Consider the following 11,655-nt stretch of genomic DNA (forward strand, 5'->3'; position numbering starts at 1 on the left):
TCAACTTGTGCCTCCTTTTAGAATTTTTCTTCAGATGGGACCATTGTGGATTATCGAAGTTTCATTAAAAGGAAGAGAAGTGGAAAGAGCAAGTAACTCCATCTGCAAGAATTGAGGTCAGACCTCAATTTTACAATACTTAAAAAAATGAATGGTGTCCATTTATTTTAAAAGATAAAGCTGCTAATTAGAAACATGGAAAAATAGTTAAGATGACACATTGTTACAGCTATAAAAATAAAATGTCAATGTTAAAACATTACATGTTTAAACAAAAATGTAAAGAACACAAAGATATGCTAATGGCATGAGGTTTCTTTTTGGATTAATGAAAAATTCTAAAATCACGGTGCCGGCTGTACAACTCTGAATATACTACAATCCATTGCATTGTACACCTTAAGTTGGTGCACTGTAAGACACAAAATTTTGTCTCAATAAAACTTATACAACGACGAAAAGAACAAAAAGAGCAAATAAAGGCAGCCAACGGGGAGACTTGGCAATGAAATGGTGAGCTAAGAATAGGAGAGGCATTGATGAAGAAAGGATGGGCTGAAGAAGGGATGGTGACGGAGGCCGGTGAGACCAAGGGGAGAAAACATGGAAGAAGCCGGATGGGCTAGGGACCCCGGCTCTGAGGAAAAGGTGAAGGCAGCCGGTTTAACCTCCGACAGGCGGTAATGGGTGGGGGTGGAGAGAAGAGGGCATACTCAGCGCATGCGCCAGAAGCCTACTGCGGCGATCTCGGAGAAGCAGTCCTTTAACTTGCATCAGCACTGCGGCTTAAGGCTACGCTGGTTCTCTTTCGCCTGTCCAGTTCTACCTTGGCCTGTGGAGCCACCCTAGACCCGCGGAATCTGTGCCGCTGCTCCCTCTACCCTCTCTTCCGGCGGCCAGCACTAAGAATTTGTGCTACGACGCTCGATTCAGCCAGAAGGTAGGAGAAGAACATGGAGGGCGGCGGAGGGAACTCGGGACGGGGAGATCCTTAATTTGTGTATTCTACCGGTTCATGAGAAGAAAAAGTGGGGGACAGCATCGGTCTCAAACCTACAAAAGGATGTTGAGCGTGTACTTTCCATTGTGAAAGGCTACAGACTCCTTTACTCTAATCATGGTTGAGGCACACGAGCGTCGGTATTTTCCATAACGTTGTTAAAAAATTGGGGCTTCCTCGTACGTAGCAGAGGTGTATTTAAAGGATGGGCCTTAGGAGTAGGCTTATCCAATTATGAGAGCTTTTTTTGCCTTTGTTCTGGGTAGTGGGTCTTATTACGGAGACTGAGGGTCCTCCAGCTCCTCCCTGGGGGCCGGGGCGGATTCCGTCGAGATTTGCTCTCTGCAGTCCCCTGCAGTGTTTCCATTTCCCTAGTGTATCACACGGACCCCCATTAGGAAATGCTGGTAGTGTCCCTCCTTTAGTAGTGGGGCACAGCTTTACCGATATATATACATGCATCAGGCAAGTATATATAAGAAACGGAGGAGGGAGGGCTGGGACTAGGAGAGGACGGGCTTGGTGCGCATGTGTATTTGAGAGGTTGGGGGAGGCGCGGGATCGCGCTTGTATATTTGAGAAGGCCTTGATCCGGAGGGAAGGGGCCCCAGCTGGGGAGAGGGGAGGTGAGCACGCGCAAGCTTGGGGCGTTGCTGGGGGCGCGGGCGGGGTGTCGAATGCGTAACTAAGAAAGCAAAGTTTCTAGTACTCAGTTGGCAGCAGCAGTTGGGAGGGAAAGTGAAGGCGCGCATGCGTACTTGAGACGACATTGTGACTGTTGGCTTTAGGATGAGAGAGGGGCGCAGGCGTATTTCAGACGGAATGACGGGGAGGGGAGGCGAGCGTCGTGGGTGTAATTAAGATTGCAAAATGGCGAGGGGGGAGGTAAGTTGTCTTTGCTTGGCCATCTTGGGCTAGGGGGCCCTGCAGAGAAGTAGAATCTACCTTTCTGGTTGGGTGAAGGGATCTGTCGACTGGGAGATGTCTTAGGCTGTGGCTAAATCCACCGGAAACTCACCCAGAATCTTAGCCTTTCACTGGCCCTTTGATAATATGTGGGTTTGAAAATGGGGAGGAGATGACTGTCTAAAAGGTTTCGGCAGCTGACTATGTGTAGGAAATGCATAAAATTGGAGCACTGGAGCCAGGCCACATTCCGGCAATACACATTTGGAGGGCTCTCTGTCAGACTTTGGGACACTGTACTTGGCTCTGGACACATTCTCTCATTCCATCAGAGCAGCAGAACACAGTGATTGCAGTATTGTGAAAATTTATTGTTATGTTGGTCAGAAGCCCTTGATTTCTCCCACTGCAGAATACTGGTGTGAGGATTTGGCTGTGTTTCCAAGTGCTTGTTACACTTTAAACCTAGAATTTGGGCAGATGGTAATGGTGGTATGAAGGTGATCTGGGTTCATATCCTTTCCTCTAAATTTTTTTTTTTCTGTAAAACTTGAACCAGGGGAAAGATTTTTTTTTTTTTTAGGTAGCTGTACTGTCGTGGATCTCAGAGGGCTGTCAATGAATTTCTACTGTAAATCGTTAAAACTAATAGTTTAGCACTTAAATATGTAGCACAGAGGGCACAGGATTCAAAATAGAAGAGACCGCGGTTGCCCAATAATCCTCACAGTGATCTCATACTGGTCCTTTTCCTTCTCTGAGCCCATTTCTCTATAGTAATAATCCTGTTTAAATGTCTGTAGCACATAAAACTATATGCCAGGTGCTGGTCTACATGCTACTCATGCTTTTACATGCCTTAACTCATTTAGTACTCTCGATAATCTTATGAAATAGCAGTACCATTATTCATATTTTACAAATGAGAAATGTAGGGGACACATGATTAAGTAATTTGCCCAAGGCTTTACATCCATTTGGATGGCTGAAACTGGATTTTTATCCAAGTTGTATGACTCCATAATTCTGTGCTCTTAAACATTATGCTTTATTACCCTGAAATGAGGATTCAAAATTTAAAATACCCTTCTTTTATGATTTCAAATTTCGTTTGTAATTTACCTGTGCTGTTTAAGAAAGGCGACCTGTTTGCTCTTGGCCGTTTTTTATTCAGTGCATTGTACAGGGCTACATATGGAGAAGACAAAAAGTGAAGAATTGTTGATTTGGAGCCTATGGAGGTGGCCATCCTTATCTACCCTTGTCTTCTCTGCTTTTTGTTCTGCAGAGGGTTTAAAATGGCCGACTGCAGCAGACTGGACACACCCTTCTTGTTTAGCCTGATTTGAGATCTGGTCAAATGCTTTGAGACAGCAGTCTTTTGCTGCACTAGAGATTTTTTTTTTTTTTTGGTTACCCATTATTAATGTTTTGGTGTGTTAATGCAAATGTTCAATAATAAAGGAGAATTTTTTTCTTATAATAAAAGACTGAACATACATGCATTTCTTTTTTATTATTGGTTAGGATGGATTCTCTGCAGTGGAATTACTATTGTCAGCGTTTTTAACACTCAATATGTATCGACAGATTTCATTCTGAAGAGGTCATACCAGTTTTTACTCTCACAGGCATTGAGTGGTGTTTGTTTTAAAAAATAAATCTTATGAATAAAAAACAGTAGTGTTTTAATTTTGCATTTCTTTGGTTATTAGTGAGTTTGGACTCCTTTTTCCTCCATATATTTCTTAGCAGTTTAATTTTCTTTGGTATGATGTTAGTTCAGGTCTTATACGGATTTATCTATTGGAGTTTTAGTTTAGTGTTATTGTTCTATTTGAAAGTGTTCTTCAGATAAAGGCTGTTACTCAGATTTCTGCAGTGTTACATACATCAGGTTATTGTTTACCTTTTAATTTTTGTTTTTAAATTTTGGGTTAGTAGAGATTCGAAAGCAAGTGGTCAAATATCTGTCTATTTTGTAATTTTTCTTCCATTGTTTAAGTTTGAATAGTTCCCTCAATCTAGAAATTTGGTAAATATTCATTGTAGCTTAATCTGAGGATAACCATCAAGTTTGGGGGGGAAAGGATCTGTAATTTCACTGCCCAGAAATGACCCAGTGTTTATAAATGTGTTCACGTCTTTTCATTCCCTGCATTTTTCTATGGTTGATCATGTATTTGTACTATTTTATGTTGTGTTTTGTGTTTAACATTATAGCATGCATTTTTCCACGTTAAACATTGTTAGCATTTGTCATCTAGTGGTTTCATGGTATCTACTTGTATGGAAATATTTTAAATTTTCAGTATTTTAAATGATGTAATGAATGTCTTTTTATTTTCATTTAGTTTTTATTGTTTGTTTATTTTGAGTTATTTCTTTATAGAATGGAGTTCCAGAATTAGAATTGTTCATCAAAAAGTTAGAACGTTATAAAGATTTGCTATATAGTAACATTCAAAGCATTATGTCATTTTTTTGTACCCAGCTATTTAGGTATTTAGAAAAAAAATTTTTGCTACCTTATATGTAAGAGAATGGTGTCTTTGTTTTACTATCCATTTCTCTGATTTCTGGTGAGGCCAAACTCTCAAATGTTAATTATTAGCGTTTTGTGAACTATTCGATTTGTGTCTGAATGTTACGTATTTGTAAGAGCTCTGTATTATGTGTTCCGTATAAGGATCTGTTATCCTCTGTCGTTTATTGCAAATAACAAAAGTGATTTGTTGCACATATACTCCAGGTATATGTTGCCATCGAGTGTTAAGAAATGTTTGTGATTCCAAAGACAACTGTTTAATGGGATACATATCAGGTTCTTGGTAGCCATTTTGAGATAACATTTGTCTGTCCTTTAAATAGATAGCCCTGTGTTTTTATTTAAATAGAGAGCAGTCTTGAGTGCTGCTGCATAGCATTGGTACACCCTGGCTTTGGGTGTGGGAAGAAGACATGGCAACATTTTGTCCCTAAAAAGAAACCAACTTAGACAAGACACAAAACAGTAGAACCCTCTCCCCCATCCGTTCTGGGACTGATCTTATTTTGAATACTTAGGAGTGATCTGGAGGAGGGTATGGACATAGTGTGATGTCCACATTTATAGATAACATTGAGCTCTTCAGGGGTGTAAAATGCTAGGAGAAACAGACTGTAACACCTGAGAAGGCATTGTGAGTGTGGGCTGACAGTGGCAGAATGGAACTGTGTAGGCAAGAGCAATAAGAAGACTTCAGGGGGAAGTAGTATGTTAAGCATGTAAAAGTGGCCTTGAAGACATTGGGTCCAAAGACAGGGACCTCAGTGTTAAATGGCAACAATCTGTTGATGTCATCAGCTCAGTTTACTGGTTGCAGAGACAGAAGAGCCATTAAAACCCTAGGCCTTATTAAGAACAGTATGGGGCACAGAAAAATTCCATCCTGTCTTTGTATAAAACCATCTGAACCAAGTGATTAGTTAACACTAGTAATCTCTCCTCAAGGAGTCTCTTATTATCACTCAGTGTTGAAAAGTGGTTGGGAAAATTGTATTACTTCCTTGTTTCATATTTCTTATTTATTTTGTTATTTACTATTATATAGGTAATTTAGCTATTCTTAAAGGTTTGGGGGTGAAAACATTAAAACATTTCCTGAAGCTGGGTCTCTTATTTGGGGTCCAGAGAATCTGTTTAATTTTATTTATTAAGTAAAGCTTTCTAAATTATCATTCCCAATCTATGGGCTCTATACTATCTCATGTATTTAATAGCATTCTGATGTTTACTTTTTCAGTGAAGTGTGGGGATTATAGGATTTAGAGGTGCCCAGTGATTTGTTACTTACTGCTTTTTGCTATCGAATTACACTGGGTTAATCCAGGTAGTTGTAAGCCCCCATTTTTCATCATTTTGTTAGTTGCAGGTGTTAAAGGAGGCTTACTGCCGGTTGGGGGGAGGTTCACAGATGTGTAATAAGCAAAACAAAACAACAGAGCTTGTATTGTAGAGGAGGTAGTTGAGAAGATCCTTTACTGGATGTCTCTGTCTTAAGCGTGGGAGTCCCATTTTACATCATGGCCAGTGTCTAGTTCCCAAACCTATCTCTGATCAGGAGTTAGGGAGAGCGTGGGTATTTGAAATAGCCTAAAAGCCTTAACCTTTGATTTCTACAATCTCTTCCTCCCTCTTGATGTTACAGCCAGCAGCAGCCTGGAGCAGCGCCCCCTGGAAAGAAATTTTACATCGGCCATTATAATACAACCTGATAAGTGTTGCAGCACTTACCAGGTTGTATTGTAATTGTCTGTGTATATGCCTGTCTCCCTTCCTATGTTCTCAGTTAGACTGTAAGCTCCTTGAGGGCAGGGACAGTGTCTTCTTCAGAGCCCAGCCTGGCACATTAGTAGGCCTCAGTAAATGTTTATTGGATGAATAAATGAATGAGTCATCAACAAACATTTATCGTGTGCCTGCTAAGGTGATCTCCACAGGCTCTGGACTGTCAACTGTTATTCACAACGCATGTGGTCAGAAACGTGCTGTTTCTTTCTAGTTACGTATATAAAGAGTTTTTCTGAGATAATGCTATTTTTGTGTTTGGATTTCAGTCCTTGGTACTTAACAGATGTTGCTACCATTACTGCTGCTGACACCCTCTTCCTTGGTGGGACCTGGGTGATAGCTGCCAGGTCAGGAGCCTCATCCTCACTGCCCAGGGCATGCTAAATGGTTCCTATCTGTAGACTCATCCCCTTTTCAGTCCTCCTCAGGTCATCCTTCAAGTGGTGTTCTTAGGTAGGACTGCATGTTCTAGATGAGGGGTAGGCAAATGCAGCCCATGGACTGCCTTGTTTTGCAAATAAAGTTTTGTTGGAACACATGTTATTTGTTGATATTTTGTCTGTGGCCTTTCTGTCCTGCAGCAGCAGCGTTGAGTACATCAGAGACCTGGTGGCCCATAAGGCCTGTCCTTTACAGAAAAACATTGCCTACCCTGCTTTGGATTACTAAGCGACAGTGATGGTTTCATGTTCCTCTCCATTCACCAAAGATATTTTTAGCATCTCAGAAACTCATTTATTTACCTCATTCATTATTCTTTATAACAGGTCTTTTTCCTATTTTACAGGTGGGCCAGCTAGAACACACTTGAGGCTAGATTGATTATAAGGCCTCCACCAGGGTCCAACAGTTAGTCAGTTATACCATGTACTTCAGCATCAAGTTTGGAGCTTCATCTCTAGAAATTGATTTTGTTAAATCCTAACTGAAGAATGTGGCCATATCATACCTTGGTGCCTTATCCCTTGACCCCCCTCCTTCCTGCACAGCTTTTTGCAGTGAGAATATGGAAAGTAACAAACTAATGTGAGCTAAAACAGAAAGGTAGGCCAAGGCAAATGTTTACCAGGTCTGAATGCTAACAGACAAAGAAATGGGGTTTCTGAAATACTCACTTAAACTTCATACAGTTAGGAAGCCTGGACTTCCAAGAGCTTAGGGCCTTCCCCTTTACCCTCCCTAACCTCCACACATTGTCTTGGTAACCTGCCTGTGGGTATATTGTGATTCATTTCATGTAATTAAAAAGTTGAGAGCTCCCAAGTCCAATTCAAGAAAGCTATATCTAAAACAAAAAAGAGAGAATATAGAATAGTCTCATTCTAGGAGTAAAATGGTAGGAAAGGCCCTCACAGCATTGTTTTTTGAGCTGCTTGTTGGATTTTTCCCAGCATCTTAATATGGAAAAATTTTAAATACACATACAGAAAAGTTGAAGAATTGTATATTGAAAACCGATCTACCTACCAATTAGATGTTGCAATTAACATTTTGCTGTATTTGTTTTATTACATATTCATCCATCTTTGTCGGATAGGGTTTTATATTTTTTTATTTTTTTTAAAGATTTTATTTATTTTATTTGACAGAGAGATCACAAGTAGGCAGAGAGGCAGGCAGAGACAGAGGGGGAAGCAGGCTCCCTGCTGAGCAGAGGGCTGGATGCGGGGCTCGATCCCAGGACACTGAGATCATGACCTGAGCCGAAGACAGTGGCTTAATCCACTGAGCCACCCAGGCGCCCTTGTTGGATAGGTTTTTAAAATGACTGTGGTGGTGTCCGCTTTGAGCTCATCTGTATCTGACCCACGTGGTACTAAAAAAAATAGTTTCTTTTTATTCTTATCTGTATTTCCCAAGTTGGAATGGATACTACTGCAGCCTATGTGTAAGCAGATCTGCCTGGCAGTGAGATTCCAGGGAGAGAAGCCATTTGACATCTTAAGGAAAATGGTTACAGCTCACTGTTTACTGGAAATGGTAGGAGAAGGAAAGATGGAAGTCCTGGTCCAGTGCCAATGAATCCTTCCAGTAAAGCATCACCTACACTTCATTCACTTTACTGCCTGGGGCTGGTGGGGGGTGGGGCAGGGAAATGGGTCATTTTCCCAGCAGCTTCTACTTGGTTCTTAACTTAGACTTGATGAAGGAAAAACAATGAAGTCACATCAGAATGCCACCTAGGTGATTGAGGATTAGTACAACTCCTTGGAATATTAGAAAATTGATTTTTAATTTGGAGTACTATCAAATAATACTCTTTTCGACCTTTTCTATTAGCAATAGCTGCAGAGTCATTTTAGGAAGCACCACAAACTGAACTCTAATTTCTCTTCATCATGAACATGATAATGATAATGGTAAATGTTACCAGTTTCTGTCTGTCTCCCTTCATTTAGTCTCAAGGACAGAGACTGTATCTTACTCATCTTTGTAATTCTCCTAGTAATAAATGTTTGAATTCATTAAAAAAAATGTATTATTGCATTTAATACCTATCACATGGGCAAATAACTAAAAAATGTTATACTGGTGTTGGTGGGGTTATCCAGTTTCAGTGTAGTTCTTTGTAGGGGCAGTTTGTCTATATATATTAGGGCAAAATAAGTATTATATGTCTTTTGACCACACAGTTTCATTTCTAGGGATATACCCCAAAATATCCTAAAGAAATTCTAAAGAAATATTCTAAGGATATTCTAAAAGATGTAGGTATGGGAATGTTTACAATGTTCATAGCAATAAAAAGTGGGGGAAAAAACCTTAGCTATTCATGAGTGATCATTTGGGTAGGTAAATTTTGATCTATTCATGCATAATCATTTGGGTAGATAAAATATTACTCAGGTAATATTACAACATGGCATTAAAAATAAAAATAGTCTTGTAGATGAATATTTTACTTGGGAAGATTCTCAAGTCTATTAACTGAAAAAAAAAGCTAGAGGGCGGGGCGCCTGGGTGGCTCAGTGGGTTAAGCCGCTGCCTTCGGCTCCGGTCACGATCGGGCTCTCTGCTCAACAGGGAGCCTGCTTTCCTTCCTCTCTCTCTGCCTGCCTCTCTGCTTACTTGTGATCTCTCTCTGTCAAATGAATAAATGAAATCTTTAAAAAAAAAAAAAAGCTAGAGGGCAATAGTATGGTTTTCATCCAGTTTTTGTGAAATAAAAATTAATGTTTGTGTACATGAAAGTAATTGGAGAAACATACCCCAAATGTTAAACTTCCTGGGATTCTGCAATTTTTACTTTCCATCCTTAACATATTTCTGGAATTTTTTTCACAGTGTACATTCATGACTTTACAAGTTAGTCAGACATAGAAAGTATTCCCATTTTGAAATTTGTTGACTTAAACAGAAGTGGAATAAATTGAGTGGCAAGGGGGCTGGTAACTGGAGTAGTTTAGTTTAGAAAAGAGCTAGGTGGAGTGGGAGAAGGGAGTGGTGGAAGTAAGATCTCTGTCTTCAGAGAGAGGCATTAACTACGAACCACTTTCTGTTCTTGGCTCCTTAGTGCAGGCAGTTATGGTGAGGTGTCAACATTTACATTTGCCATTATTTCCCAATTATGCCCTATACAAATTTCTTTCCTGTTCTTGTCCCTCATGGCTGTAATAAGCTCAATTGCTAGTGGCTGCTGCTGCTTGTAGGTGTGCAGATCTTTGTCTAGTAACAGCTGCTTTACTTTATCCAATAAAGAGATGGTTTAAGCTGATCAAGGCTCCTGCTCCCTTTCCCCATGCCTGGCAGCATGAAATATTCCCCACTTATGATGGGAGAGCTTTCTGCCTGGTTCTCATCATTACTAGTAGATTCTAAGACATTTTTGCCTACAGGGAATGCAGTAGTTAAAAATGAGCCCTGAGAAACTGCTTGAATTTTCCTGGGGCTCAAGGGTTGTCTGCCTCTCACTGGGTAACAAGGAACCTAGTTGCATTTGCTGGTACTGCCAGCATCTAATCATTTTAATAGCTTGGGCTGTGGGCCCTTGCTGAATTGCCAGATTTCTGGGTTGCTTTTCATGCTGAGCAGCTGAGTACTGGGAAACTTAGAGACATTAGGCTGCTTTCTTAGAAAGAAAGGACCCTTGGGGATCCTTGGCTTAATCCTGTGTGGGTCTTAGGTCTCAGAGTCCCATTCTTCCTAGTGGTTGAGTCTTGGGAGATAGGGGAGTAGCCATTGGCCTACCTAGCTCCCTTTGATCATTTTGGTAACCTGGGCATCAGATAAGGCAATAGATAGTTGAATTCCTTTTCACACACAGTTAAAGTGAGTCCTGGTGGGAAGTGAGACTGTGAATGACAGACCTTGACCCAGAGCCCAGGGTTTTGTTACCTTTCCTCATTAATGTGAACCAGATGCCATCCAATGACCGGATAGATGGAGGTTTCATCCACTTTTAGGGAGCTCTTTTAGCTAGAATTACAGAATGGAGGGTCATAACTGCCAGACAGAGAAGGACCCCCAAGGAATCAAGTTTACCCCCACTCAGAGGGTCTAAAGAGGGGAAAAGACTTGCAGGCAGCTAGGAAGATCAGCAAGAGTTAATATCTGAGTTCTAACACTTTGATACAGGTGGTTACTTGGTGTCTCAGTATCCAAGTTAATCTCATTTAAAATGGATACAGGAATTACTATTAAATAATAATTGTTGACATTGCAACAGTCTGCCAGATAAAGAAGAGAGCAAAATCTGAGGTCCATGGTGTGGGCTGGATGACTTGACTAAGGTGGTAAAACTAAATCAAAGCTATATCTCAAACCTTGGCTATTCGGTCTTAACATTTGTTTCTTCTCTCCAGGTGGCACCAAGTGTGATCAGAAGCCATGCCACTGGTGAAGAGGTATATTGAACCCTGCCTGGCCCAGTGAGGTTACTAGAGAATTGGGAGAGGCTTAGATCAATGTCCTGCGCATGGCTATCTACTCATTGTGAAGTCTTGGTAAGTGGCTAGTGGCTTTGGTGGGAAAGGGGCAGGGAAGGTGGTCTTAGTTGGTGTTAGGTGATTACTTGATATTTTCCCCATCACAGTATGAATTAAAAAAATGTCTTAAAATGTTTAGACTATGTTAGAAAGTAATGAGAACCTTTCCTTTTTTCATTCTTCCATTTTTGCAGATGAGGGAATTGCTGATATTGCTAGATTATATCTGGTTGGTGTAGGAAATAGATTTGAATGTAAGCCAGCGCTGTGTCTTCTACCCAGTGCTTCCTCTAGGTTCCATTTGAGTCCAAGGAGGCCATGTAAGACAGAAATGTTTTTTATTCCACACTGAAAGATTTTTTTATAAAGATTTTTATTTATTTATTTGACAGGCAGAGATCACAAGTAGGCAGAGCGGGTGGGAGGCAGGCTCCCCGCTGAGCAGAGAGCCCGATTCGGGGCTCGATCCCAGGACCCTGGGATCATGACCC

At 40.7% G+C, this 11,655-nt stretch overlaps 1 long non-coding RNA gene across 8 annotated transcripts in view; it reads left to right on the forward strand.

Annotated features, from left to right (window-relative positions):
- The first annotated feature begins 574 nt into the window (after positions 1-574).
- The window catches only part of LOC132006675 (uncharacterized), a 45,981-nt gene continuing 34,900 nt past the window's right edge, over positions 575-11,655 (forward strand). For 2 of the 8 annotated variants that reach the window (XR_009401177.1, XR_009401182.1), the window contains exons 1-2: positions 575-940; positions 11,042-11,182. This is a non-coding gene — a long non-coding RNA (uncharacterized LOC132006675). Of the gene's footprint in view, positions 941-1,772; positions 1,886-11,041; positions 11,183-11,655 lie in introns of those variants that run through there. The other 6 variants (XR_009401180.1, XR_009401178.1, XR_009401183.1 and 3 more) reach the window with 6 other exon arrangements.

The sequence above is a fragment of the Mustela nigripes genome, chromosome X (genome assembly GCF_022355385.1).
Source record: "Mustela nigripes isolate SB6536 chromosome X, MUSNIG.SB6536, whole genome shotgun sequence".
Classification (NCBI taxonomy): domain Eukaryota; kingdom Metazoa; phylum Chordata; class Mammalia; order Carnivora; family Mustelidae; genus Mustela; species Mustela nigripes.